The sequence below is a fragment of the Pinus tabuliformis genome, chromosome 7, assembly GCF_031772625.1.
Source record: "Pinus tabuliformis cultivar Carrire ecotype Pingquan chromosome 7, CPIR1, whole genome shotgun sequence".
NCBI lineage: Eukaryota > Viridiplantae > Streptophyta > Pinopsida > Pinales > Pinaceae > Pinus > Pinus tabuliformis.
Genome location: NC_142293.1, coordinates 459,609,460 through 459,619,798, shown reverse-complemented (window position 1 = coordinate 459,619,798; position 10,339 = coordinate 459,609,460).

The window sequence follows — 10,339 nt, the reverse complement described above, 5'->3', positions numbered from 1 at the left end:
TCCAATATCAAATCCTGGGGTTTCAAATTCCTGCTAAGGACTGCACTGGGGAAAGGTGGCAAAGCTAACGAGGATGAACCCAAAGCACCAGATTTGTCGGACATTCATCCTGATACCCAGCAGTAGTTTCAGTAGGTTGGTTGGAGTGAGTTCTTCCATCGTTGCACCGACTAACATGATGTCGTGGCTCGTTCATTTTCTCATAATTTCGATGGGAACTAGGTGGAAGTTAGTGGCCTCTCCTTGCATGTTACATGGGAACTAATCTCAAAGGCCACAACCTTGCAAGTATATGAGAAATGAGTTTTTAGAAGTTGTGTGTTGGTAGCGCCTGATCTGCCCTTCTCTATAAAGGAAGAATTCAAGAATCACAATTGGACAACTAAGGTTCAAAGGGATTGGATACAAGAAAAATGGGATGACCTGCTTCGCATTTCCTAACAGTATTTCACATGCGAAGGAAGATTCAACCACATAAATGTCTATCAATTCCATTTTATTACACATTTAGCTGCATAGGTTAGCATGAATTTGTTATGAAACGAACTCACAAAAAGATAGAAAAGATATATGAACGCCTTAGAAATAAGCCTCTTCGAGGGGAAACCTCCTTTACATTATGTAAATGAATAATTCTTGGATGATTCAAATGACAAAACCTCATTTCTATATATAGGAGTCTAAGGGGTCATAATATAACCAATCCGACCTAACAATAATAATATAAAGGCACACAAATAACAATAGAGGGATTCTATGTGGCACAATAATAACAATATAGGGTCAATATGGGCACAACAATAACAATAAGGGATGCAACGACAATAGTAATGGGAGAATCACTAGTATTATAGGGACCTAACATGCCCCTCTCCTTCAAAAAAGTGTTGTCCTCAGCACTTGAGTAGTTTTTGATGCTTCTTTATAAAATTCGCATCATCCCATGTGGAATCTTCAATGGGTAAGTTCTTCCACTTGATCAGATGCTCTGAAATTGATCGATTTCATAGCTGTCAAGTTCTTGTTTCTTTGACTACTTTAGGTTCCAATATGATTTTCCCTTCCTCATCAAGTTCTGGCACTATTGTTTGAACTGGAAGCTTGTCACCTATAACCTTCTTTAAGAATGAAACATGGAAAACTGGGTGCACTCGGGAAGCTGTAGGAAGCTCCAATTTGTATGCCATAGTACCTATCCTTTGCAACACCTTGTACAGACCATAATACTTTGGTGATAATTTATTATCCTTCTTAGCTTGCTTGAGGGACATTTGTTTATATGGTTGTAGCCGTAGGAATACCCAATCACCTACATTAAAACCTCTTTCATTGTGATGTTGATTTTCCTGCTATTTCATTCTATTCTGCGCCGAGGTGACGTTATCCTTTAAGAGTTGGAGAACTTGTTTCTGATGCTTGATGTGATCTTCCACTGCTTGAACCTTAGAATTTTCTCCTAAATATGATGTGATGGATGGTGGATGATATCCATAAAGTGCCACAAATGGGGTCATTTTTGTTGCAGTATGGAAGGAAGTGTTATACCACCATTCAGCCATAGGAAACCATTTGACCCATTATTCATGCTTATGAAATACAAAGCAACGAATATATACATCCAAACATTTGTGTACTATCTCAGTTTGCCCATCAGATTGAGGATGATAAGATGAGCTATGAGCTAATTGAGTACCAAGACAAGAAAATAATTTTGTCTAGAAATTTCTAGTGAAAATGGGATATCTGTCACTTACAATAATCTTTGGGTTTCCATGTAGCTTTTCAAGTGTTTCCATAAATGCAGTAGAAATTGTACTTGCTTTAAATGGACGAGATAATGCACAAAAGTGTGCATACTTGGTAAGTATGTCAACTACCACCATGATAACACTCTTTCCTTTGGATTTGGGTAAACCTGAGAGAAAATCCATTGAAACCTCCTCCCAACATTGGCTTGGAATGGATAAAGGTTGTAATAGTCCTGGGGTCTTAATTGTTTCAACTTTATTTTTTTGGCAAACCAAACATTCTGCCACAAACTTTTGAATATCTGATTTAAGGCCATCTCAAAAAAAATCCTTGTTAACCCTATGGTAGGCTTTTAGAAATCCTGAGTGCCCTCGTAAGGGAGAGGTGTGCAATTCCCTAAGAATCTTTTGTTTGAGTTGGGAATTCTTACATAGGTATAACTGATCCTTGTAACATAATGAATCATTTTTCCAGCTAAATGTATTAGATGTACTGGGATGTTGTTGTATCTTTTGAATGAGTGCCCACACTTCCTCGTCATTCTTCCATTCATCCCTTGCTTCCTTTATCCAATTTGGTTGGATAATAGAAATGGTGCAAAGAAATGCTTCCACATCCTCATACTTTCTTCAGAGAACATCTGCCACAACATTTTTCTTCCCTTTTTTGTAGATGATTTCAAAGTCATAACCCAACACCTTTGTGATCCATTTTTGCTGTTATTTTGAAGATAATATTTTTCTTAGAAGTATTTAGACAATCGTGATCTGTTTTTACCTTGAAGTGCCTTCCCATCAGGTAGGTTCGCCATTTCTTAAGTCCATGTAGTATTGCCAACATTTCCTTCTCATAAATAGCTTTGGGTAAATACTTTCCTTTGATTGGACGAATTTCGAAAGCAATGGATATTTCTTCTTGCATTAAAACAACACCAATTCCATTTCCTGAGGTATCACATTCCACAATAAAGGTTTTTGTGAAGTCCAGTGTAGCTAAGACTCGTGCTTGGCACATTGCCTCTTTAAGATGTTCAAAGCCCTTCGTTGCTTCTAGAGTCCTTGAAAATGCATCTTTCTTCAATAATGTTGTTAGAGGTGCTGCTATCCTCCCATAATTCTTAACAAACATGCGAGAATACCCTGTCAACCCAAGAAATCCTCGTATATGCTTTATGGATATGGGGATTTTCTATTGCTTAATGGTTTTAATTTTGCTAGGGTCTACCTGAACACCTTCATGAGCTACAATATGACCCAATATTCCACCTCTTGTACTCCAAAGAAACATTTGGAGATTTTTTCATATAATTGTTTCTGCTCCAATAGTTTGAGCACCATGTCAACATGTTAGACATTATCCTTCCAAGTCTTGTTGTAGATTAGTATATCATCAAAAAATACTAACACAAATTTTCTAAGGAAGGGTTTGAAAATGGAATTCATCAAACCTTGAAATGTTGAAGGTGCATTAGTAACGCCAAAAGGCATGACCAAAAATTCATAATGACACTCATGAGTTCTAAATGTTGTTTTTGGATTTTCTTCAGTCTTCATTCTGATTTGATGATATGTTGAATGAAGATACAACTTGGTGAAGTAAATTGATCCATGCAATTCATCCAATAATTCATCAATGATAGGAATGGGAAATTTATCTTTAATATTGAGCTTGTTGAGCTCCCTACAATATGGACACATGCGCCATGATCCATCCTTCTTGTGAACCAATACTACTAGAGCAGAGAAAGAACATTGACTAGGTTGAATTATACTAGCGTCTAGCATTTATGTAACCATACGTTCAATTTCACTCTTTTCGACATAGGGATATCTGTAAGGCTTGATGTTTGGAGGAACACTTCCTGGAATCAAATTAATAGCATGATCATGATCACAAATAGGTGTGAGGTCTTTGGGAGTCTCAAATCCCTTGGAATGATTGTCCAAGCTTTTTGGAGATATCGAGAAATGGATGATTTCGATGTTGGAACCTCTAGTGAACATAATTGTGCAATTATGCATCGTTGTTGTTTCTTTAGAAGCTTTGTCATTATGATAGAGCTGATTATATTTCCTGGTTTCCCTGTGATACCCCTTAATTCAACTTCCTTTCCTTCTGAAGAGAATTTCATGAAAGGTTCTTAAAAATTAAAAGCTATTGTACCCAAGGATTGTAGCCGTTGGACTCTTGGTACAACATCAACGCCACCCATTGGAATGGAAATCATTGGGCTATTCAATACATATTCTCCAATGGATAGCTTGATATTATTTCACATTCCTAAGCAATTTATGGTTCCTCCACTTGCAACCATCACTTGACAGTTTGGTGATGGATATAGGAAGCAATTCAATTACTTGGCTATCTTACAATGAATAAAATTATGGGTACTTCCCGAATCAATCAACACTATTACCTTTTTCTTCTTGATATGGCCTTCTATCTTGATAGTTGGAGGAGTGGTAATTCCAGCCAATGCATTACAAGATATGGTTGGATTCATTTCTTCTTTTTCTAGGGTTTTTTCCTGGTGTATATCTTCTTCTTTTGACATTTCTTGTTCCTTTTCTTCCTCCTCTTCACAATCTATGAAAAATAATTCCTTCTATACACACTTATAACCTTTAGTGTATTTGCTATCACAACAATAACAAAGCCCTTTTGCTATTTTTTCTTCCAATTTTTGTGGTGTCATCCTTGTAGGTTGTGAATGGCTAGGGGCAGTAACACTTCCATCTTTATGATTGTGAGTGGTAGGCTTCCTTGTTGCCATAATTTTGCTTTACATTTTTCTTGCCAACCTGAATGCATTCTCCAATGAATCCGATTCCCAAAGGCGAACCTCATGTTGGGTGTTATCTTTTAAAGTCCCTATGAACATGTTAGCGATTGAAATTTCACCTCAGGCTGAGAAAGGTAAACTCCAAGGCAACATCAAACCACTTAGCCTCGTAGCTAGCCCTACGGGGCAGGAGAGGGCTCTCTCCGGTCAATCTCAGTAAAGATCTTCAATGGGCGAGATGACCAATAAGAAAACACTGATTTTAGGCTAGTAAACTGATCAAGAGGTTTAAATTTGGGATTTTTTAATGTTTTGGTGGAAAATTGGGGAATGGCAATTTTGGGTGCGGGGATTGGAGACAGTTTCTGCAGGGGGTTCTTTGGGGCGAGGTAGGAAACAGTATTGATGCCTTTGATAGAGATGGATGGATGAGACTAACTGGTGAGAAGTTAAGGAGAGCAAGAAATAACCTTGAATTCCCCTTAAACAGTTGAAAACATTGATATTAAGCAAACTTAAAAGCAAAGCATGACAGTCATGAATTCTACTTTAACACTTCATTTGCCTAATTTGCAGAAGGAAAAGTAAGGAAATGATTCACATAACACGCTTACAAGTACAAAGAGAAACACACCATCAATACATGTGACCACAAGAATCCCAGAAAGGATTGCAAAACCCTGGTCTTCCTTTGCCAAACATTGCAGAGGTACAGTGAATAATACAATAAGAGCTTCTCCCTCAAGAGTCCAACCATGAAAATGAGCAAGAGAGTACATAATATAGATCATCTAACATCTTTCCCTGCCTCTAGGGGTCGAGCTCACTATCCTAGGAGCTGTTTCAACCAATTCTAAACTAAGCACTGAAAACTAGGCCATCAAAACAACTTGCCTCTATAAGCTAGGAAACCAATTCATTCATTAAATGCATGCTATTTCATGAATGAATCTTCTAGAGAAGGTAAATAAGTGTCATATCAACATGAAAATACATAAATTACATCAAAGAGGGTGAAAAATCCCATCAAAAGTCAAAACTAGTAAAAGCTGGGCGAATCCATGAGCTGTAAGTGAAAAATTGTGAAAATTGCCTGATGGGTCGCGCGCATTTCCTGGACGGGTCGCGCGCCTTTGGAGGCACTTTTGAGGCCCTTGCAGGTGTCCAAATGAGGAAAAAGTGGGCTTGTTGGAAAGGTCTGGATGTCTAATTTCCAACCCAAGTGGAATTTCTGAATTTGGTTGTCATTTGCCCCTCCAAAATTGCAATCTCCCAAGACTGATTTTTGTGTGTCAAAAATGTGGCAGAAAGTCATTTTTTGCTTGTTTTTTGACTTTCTGGAGGCCCAAAACTTCATAAAATCTCTTGGAAATGGGTGAGCATGTGTAACTTTTCATGAAAAATCCAGAAATGTTGAGTGTTACCGGAATGGAGTAGCCAAATGAAAGGGTCGCGCGGGGGGTGAGACCCGTTGAGGGGACAAAACCTGTTTTTTGCCTGAAAAAACCAAAAATTACCCAAAATGCTCAAAATTTCTTGGAATTCGTTCTGGGGCTGAGCTATTTAGTGCTATGCTCCTTCAAGGAAGTCTCGGCCAAGATGTGGAGGGGGTCGGACCTTTTTCTTCGTTTTTGTGCTTTGGCCAACCGCCTTTGGAGCACTTTCATCTTCGCCTTGCACACGTGCATCCGTGCCCAATAATGATTCTTCATGTTCCGGAGCAGGCTCAACTTCTAGTGTTGACTCACGGTCATCACTTTGCTCATAGTCGGTTTCGGTTTCTGACATGGTTTCAGGGGCAAAGTGGCTGAAATGTATTGCTACTTCTGCTTTGAAATCTGCTATTTTAACTGTTTTGAAATGTTGTTTCAAGGGGACAAGTAGCACAAGGGAAATGTTAGGGAAGGGAGACTTGGAAGGGAAATTGGGAAAAATATATGAAACAGGGAGTTTAGGGGAAGAATTATGACATATACATCATCATACAATTTCATTTGCAAGGATGTTATGAGAGGTAGGGTTTAGGGTTTGATTTTTGATTTCTTGGGGAGAGGGATAGGGTTTTAGGCTCTTAGCAAATTTGGAATGGAAGTTTAAATAAAATGATAAGGAATATGTAATGGGAGGTGGACAATAGGAAAGAAAAGGGATACCTCAAAACAGCATAATAAACCCTAGCAATTTTAACAACTTCAAGCCCAAAAGCACAATGGAGACTTTTACTTGCAAATGAAGGCTTTTAAAATATTATCATGATCTTCTCAAGCTTTAGCAAACCATAATTTATATGATTGAAGGCCTACCGGACAAGCTTGAACAATTTGTGGTCACTTGGCAGCTTGCTGGTAGTTTTCTGTGGAGGAAACCCTGATGGGTCGCACGCACTGCCCAACGGGTCGCGCGCACCTGACAGGGCACGCGCGTATAAAATTTGCACTGGCGGAGGTGCCCTGATGGGTCGCTCTTGTCTGACGGGTTGCGCGCCAGTCTCAACGGGTCGCGCGCCTCCCAAACTCACCGAATTCACTCAAACGCTCTTGCAACTAATTTCTCTATTACTTGGATGCACAATGGAGCTTGATGGAGGGAAATAGAGCCTTTATAGCCTTGCTTTGAATAAATTTCATGTCACAACCCACTTTCTAATGTTTTTCCATGACACTTTTTAAACTTTGAATGTTGTTGTCTTTTTGGTTTCCTTTTGTCCTGAAATTGATTGATTTGATGTTTTCTTTGATAATTTTTGCAAGGATAGCATCTGACGGATCTTGACAAGGGAGCCAGGGTTACATGCTGTCATTTGAATCATTTTGAATTTTTACAATTTTTACAAAATTTTGAGAAATGACCTTGGCTTTAAAAACAGGGTTTTTAAATCCAAGGTGAAAATTAGCTGCACAAGATAGAATCTTTCGAAGAAATACTTTGAAAATCATCCCTCTGGCTTGCTGGGCACTTATTGACCTTCAGAGACGTGACCTTGAAAACAAACTGGACCTAAACCCTAGACCTAATACTTTGACCTCAAGACAAGACAAACAACTTTGAAATAGTTTAATGACTAAAACAACCTGATCCAGCAGTGCCAAGAGGGGAATAAAATACCAGCTCCTCCATCAGGGTTATGGCATGCCTAATGGAATGCAAGACACTGATGAGACACCTACTTATGCAAATGCAAAGAGCTTTGATCGCTGATGGAGGGCTACTAGACCGACTCTAACAGAACACATCAATTTTCAATTTTTGAAAGTCCTCAATGTGCTCCATCATTGAGCCCTTTTGTTTGAGATTTATAAATTGGCTAAAATAAGTGTTGCTTTTTCTATCCTCATAATGTGCTATCATTTCATCCAAAAAAGTAACCCAAGTGAAAATTTGTTTACAAGAGAAAAGCCATTTATACCATACAAACTGATTTGGTTCGAAATATAAAGCTGCAATGTGCACCTTTTGTGTGTTTTGCACATTATGGAGATTGAAAAATTGATCCATCTGTAGTATCCATGTTCTGATATCCATGCCATCAAACTTCCTCATATCGATCTTTCAAACATTGTGGTTCTTTGATCCAATGTTAGAGTCTATGAAATCATGATTAACATTTATTTTGTTCTCATCACGAGTTCCCTTTCCTACCCTTTCGCCATTAGTAAGCATTTCTTGTAGAAAATGTGTCAAATTTGTCTTCAAAGTTTTCTTCAAATCTTCCATGCCTTTATTTAAATCATCCATCTTAGCTTCCATGCCATCCATCATAGGTTCCACACCATCCATCTTAGCTTCAATGCCATCCATCTTAGCTTCCACGCCATCCATCTTAGCTTCCACACTGTCCATCTTAGCTTCCACCATGTCCATCTTAGCTTCCACGTAATTCATCTTAGCTTCTACGCCTTTATTTAAACCATCCATCTTAGCTTCTACACCTTTCTTTAAACCATCCATATTAGCTTCTACGTCATTCTTTAAACCATCCATCTTATTTTTTGTTACCTTTTGTGCGAGTGAAATTTGTTGCACTTGGTCTCATAATTTCGATATATCATGTTGCAATTTTTCCTCTTCTTCATTAGTCATGCTAGAGCTTTCAGATTTCTTACTACGTGTTTCCGTTTTCTTTCTTTGGGCCATCAATTACCGATAATAATGCTTCACTATGCCCTTTGATTTCCTTCAAACTAATTATTCAAACCAAGCTTATGTAAAAATTAAAAGAAAACTACACACATTTTTTCACTTTGCAGGAGCTTGATATTGAATCTGATGTATCTATGTAATTTTGGATCTCCCATGTCTGAAATTGGTTTCTTTGGTGATCCTCTGAGTAATCTTTCTAACCCCATACGTTTGATCGAGTTTGTATTCTCCAATGAAGATTTATGCCAAATCTCCCACGATGACTTGAGTATAGATAGGTTCAGTAGAGCGAACTTGTACGTTGTGCCGCGGGTCACTATTTCAACCTTAGGTTTTGAAAATGATACCCAAGAAAACTATAGTTCGTCCTCTTTCTGTAAATTCTTATGCAAATTCAATCTGATGCTCAGAGCGAAAGCTATGACAATTTTCACAAGGTGACCTGTTTGGAATGTAATTTTGGGATTTGCAAAAACCTTAACTTCCTCAAATTATATCTTCGAAAATATAGCGAGACGGGATATTGAATTTCAGGAGAAGATTTAGAACGATTTCTTCTGAAATTGTTTTTTTTTTTTTTAGCTTCTAAAAGTTCGTAGTGAAATAGTAGTAGTGAAAATTCCATGAAGGCTTGTTTTAGATGAAATTCTGGAGCTTGCAAAAACCTTAGGTTCCGCAAATAATTTCTCAGAAAACATAGCGAGACAAAATCTGAAATTTGGATCAGAGATGCAACGTGATTTTGTCGCAAATGGGTTTTTATTATAGCTTCTGAAACATCGCAGAACAAATTTTATAGTGAAAATTCCACGATGACCTATTTGGAGCAGCGAAACCCTAGAATTCAAAGCTCTGATACCAAATGTTATGCAACCAACTCACAAATGAAAAATGAACAATTCTTGGATGATTCAAATGACAAAACCTCCTTTCTATATATAGGAGTTTGAGGGGTCACAATATAACCAAGCCGACCTAACAATAATAATATAAAGGCACACAAATAACAATAGAGGGATTGTATGGGGTACAATAGTAAGAATATGGGGACAATAGGGGCACAACAATAACAATAAGGGATACAACAATAATAGTAATGGGGGAATCACTAGTATTATAGGGACCTATCAGAATTCTTGTTTCTATTTACTGGGGAGTCTTGGACATATGGAAGCCTGTTTTAGAGCTAGAATTGACCCTTCTCCCCATCTCATCTACCATAAATCCCTCATTAAACTACTAATTTAAAACCAGCTAGGCAAGGCAGGAAGAACCTAGAGCCACTTCCTATTTTGGGGAGGTTCTCAACATCAACCCCCTAAAAATCAAAGAGGAAGGGAAAAATTTGTTAAAAATAGGAAAATACTCTAGAAATAACCCTTATTGAGCCAATTGCTAGCCATAAGTACATGAGGTCCCTTCTACATCCTCTAGCCCTAAAATCCACAAATTCTACCAAAGAAAAAGTGGTAGGCTTAGTAAAATAGACCCTGCACTGCTTGCAAACTTACCTTTTACTATTAGTTCTCCCCGGGTCATTAGTTCATCTGTTGAAGCCTCACCAATAGACACAACTATACCAGAGAGTATTAGAGGCAAAAAGGTCAAAGTTGAGACCCAATTTGAGTAAACATTGTTTGAAAATTTTAAAGGAGTCAAAAGACCCCA